This window comes from Crinia signifera, chromosome 2 (assembly GCF_055691185.1).
Source record: "Crinia signifera chromosome 2, ASM5569118v1, whole genome shotgun sequence".
NCBI classification, from domain to species: Eukaryota; Metazoa; Chordata; class Amphibia; order Anura; family Myobatrachidae; genus Crinia; species Crinia signifera.
Window position 1 is genome coordinate 324,163,919 of NC_139218.1, and position 4,079 is coordinate 324,167,997.

Below are 4,079 nucleotides of genomic sequence, written 5' to 3' on the forward strand. Positions count from 1 at the left end.
GTTTGGTGTGTGTGTGTTTTTGGTATTTGGCATGATAATTTTTTGGCAAGGTGTCCAAGCCTGTATCAGGAAATGTTTACAAGAGAAAATGGATTTTATCAATATTATATCTGTGTAAAAACACATTACTGAGGTGGAAAAGAAAACTCCCCTGCCTTTCCTTTGTAATACTGCATTTTATTATGACCTTGGCATGCCAGACTTATGACCTATAAGAACCTACATTACATCTTGGCCCTTATTCTGATTCACTCGCAGAGGCAAATTCCTTCTCAAATGGACAAAACCATGTGCACTGCAGGGGGGCAGATGTAACATGTGCAGAGAGAACTAGATTTGGGTGAGTTATTTTGTTTCTGTGCAGGGTAAATACTGGCTGCATTATTTTTACAATGCAATATAGATCTCACTAAAGTAAAACTCCACCCAAATCTAATTCTCTCTGCACAAGTTACATCTGCCCCACCTGCAGTGCACACAGTTTTGTATATTTGAGAAGGAATTTGCCTTTGGGAGTGAACCAGAATAAGGGCACTTGTTCATTACTCACATTGACAAGTAGAGGCTGAATGTCATAAATGGAAATTGAGAGATATTTTATGTGGCCGACCCCATTTACTTCTAAGGGGTTAATTTATGAAGACCTTTATACACAGTAATCATGATTACCACTAAATTATGGAGCAATCTATTTTTATGTGTCTATTAACGTAAAAATGGGAGCAAATCTCAGGCTCCATACTATGGGGACATTGCTTTAGGGGGGGGGGTGTTTGGGAGTCCCCCCCCCCCCCCCCCCCCCCCCTGTCCACTGTGAATAGGCACTGTGCACATGCATCTATTCCTGCAGGCAAAGGGGCTGGGGGCATAGCCAGCAGCTCACGGAGTTCAGGACACATCACCCCTACATATATCATACACTCCAACATGACCCATTCCATTAGGTACAAAATGCGCTGTTTCTGGACTTCCCTCATAATTGATAATTGCAGTCACTAGTTCAGTGATGATAACGGTGTTCCAGCAAAGGTGAACGAAATCCTAAATTATAGAAGAAGTCCTGAAGCAGAGCTTTTTGTACCTAATGGAATGGGTCATGTTGGAGGGTATGATATATATCATGGTTGCCCAGGGCCGCCGATAGGGTTGTGCCCTGGGTACATCTGTGCTCTGGAGGGGCCTGGGCAGCTGCCCACAGACCCCCGCACCCAGCCACCCCCACCCGGCAGCCGGGCACACACAATACACAGTGCAGCCTACAGAGCGCCAAGCCTAAGACACAGGCTGCACTGTGCAGTGTGCGCGCCGGACCTGACTGTCACTGGGGACACTGAAGGAGCCGGAGGACGATGCGCTGTGGGTGGTGGTAAGTAATGGGGACTGGGTAGTCGTGTGGGGGGGGGCGTGCGGGGGGCGCGTGCGGGAGAGGCGAAGTGTACGGGGGGGGGGGCGGCAGCCGGCCGGAGGTATGGCGCTGTGCGCTGGGGGGACTGTAGGTCAGTCCGTGCTACAAAATTTCTAGTGGCGGCACTGTGGTTGCCTACCTGACCCTCTCCGTCAGGGAGAAAATGCTCTGTTCCTGGACTTCCCTGGTAATGTATGATTGCCATCACCTGCGGTGGCTAGCTTTCCTAAAGTGTTCCCTTGTTTCTTATTTTCGATATAACAATAATTAGTTACCTGCTAGTTGAGTGCCCTGGTCATGAATTGTGCATAGGAGGTCATTCTGATTCATCCTCACCATTGTGAATTTGCAATGGTGAGCGATGTTGATGGACTGCACATGCGCATATTCACTTATGCGCATGTGCAGGCTATCTATGCGAGCGGATGCGGTGACTGGTGTAGCGGATGCAGTAGCCTGTTTGCACAGATCAGTGTGGGCAGGGAGGGGGGCATGTAGCCACAGACTGCAGTCGCGCCCATGGGAACGCCCAGCGTTTCATGGGCATCCCCACGCAAACGCTGGGCTTCCCATGGTGATGCGCCTGTGGCATGGGTGCTGGGGCAGGCAGCTGACGTCAGCAGATGTCAGCTGCCCACCCTCATCCCGTACAAGGTAGCTGCAAATCTGAGACACCAGAGAGTAACATACATAGTAACATAGTAGCATAGTAATTAAGGCTGAAAAAAGACATTAGTCCATCGAGTTCAACCTATTTGACTTGTAACTACTGACTTGAATAAGTCATATCTATAGGATTCCCTTAGAGGCCAAAAATCCATCCAGTTTTGATATCTAAATTCATTAACAGCAGTTGCTGTAACCACCCCCACCGGCAATGAGTTCCAGAATTTTCCTGCTCTAATAGTGAAGAATCCTCTTCTTAATTCAGTTTGGAATTTATTTTCCTCGAGCCTCAGTGCATGACTGCGTGTCCTAAGTATAGGCCTGTTAGTGAACAAATCATCTCCCTGTTCAATAAGATTCCCAATCCTGTATTTGAACATACTAATCATATCACCTCTCAACCTCCGTTTCTCCAGTGAAAACATATTCAGCCTGGTTAACCTATCTTTGTATTCTAGGGATTCAAGACCTTTTACTAGCTTAGTCGCCCTTCTCTGTACCTGTTCCAATTCATTTATGTATTTTTTAAGGTGCGGTGCCCAGTACTGAACACAATATTCCAAGTGTGGTCTCACCAATGCCTTGTAAAGCCACTACCACATTACCATCCCTTGAATTCATTCCCCTCTTAATGCATGCCAGTGTCCGGTTTGCTTTTGCTGCTGCTTGAGCAGTGTGCACTATTACCCAATTTTTCATCTATGTTGACCCCCAAGTCCTTCTCTACAGCAGAATTCCCTATAATAACTCCATTTAGCCTATAAGTAGCTTGTTCATTTTTGTTCCCATAATGAATTACTTTACATTTATCAATGTTAAACTGCATGTTCCACCTTTCAGCCCACCTTTCCAGTTTATTTAAGTCACTTTGTAGTGTTTCCACATCCTCTCCTGAGTTCATTTCCTTACTCAATTTCATGTCGTCCGCAAATATTGCAATTTTACTCACTATGGCCCTTATTCTGATCGGTGCGGTAATATCCGCGTGCGTTCGTGCCGCCGATGTTTTGTGTCTGCGCATGTGCAGAGGCGTCTCTGCGCATGTGCGAGCGGGGCGTACGGCCAAATCCTGCATAATATGTGAACACTCCGAATAGGGGGTGGAGAGGGGCGTGAAGGGCTATTTGGGCTCATTACCATATGCATACGCCCCGCGTTTCATGGGCGTTCCCATGTAAACGCTGGGCGTACGTATGGTAATGCGGGCGTGACGCACGTGTAGGGGGCGGACATATGACATCGCCGGATGTCAGCTGCCCGCCCAGATCCCTGCTTTTGCACGGAAAAATGTCCGTGTGGTCTGAGGTTGCGGGAGCTGGTGGAGCACTCGGTCCTGCATTCGATGGTCTGCGACCATCGAATGATGGGGGAGGTTCCCTTAGATGGAGGAGGTGTATTCCGTGAAAAATACACGTGCGGTCCGTTCGGACAGCTTCTTACCGCGTACGGACGGAGTTGGCGATCCGTATGGAAGGCGGGGTTTCGCACGCACGGTCCTGGCCGCATAATCGGATCCGGCCGCACCGATCAGAATAAGGGCCTATGTCACTTCAGATATCAATAATGAATATATTCAACAAGGTGGGTCCCAATATTGAACCTTGTGGGACTCCACTTTGGACCTTACCCCAGCTGGAATGTATCCCATTTTACCACCACTCTTTGTCGCTGATTGTGCAACCAGTTTTTATCCAATTATTATTATAATTTTATTTATAAGGCGCCACAAGTGTTTCGCAGCGCCGTACAAAGGAACAATACAGGGAGACAAAACTTGGCATAACATTGAATAAATAACAAAAGTAGAGTACAAATAAAGAGCACCACAGTTCAATACACATTACAGCTCAAATATAAATAGTGAGGACTCAATCAACATACAACTAGAGCAGGGCTGGGCAGAACAGGCCCTCCAGATGTTGATGAACTACACATCCCAGCATGCCTTGCATCAGTTTCAGCATGGCCACATAGCAAAACTAATGCAAAGCATCCTGTGATGTGTAGT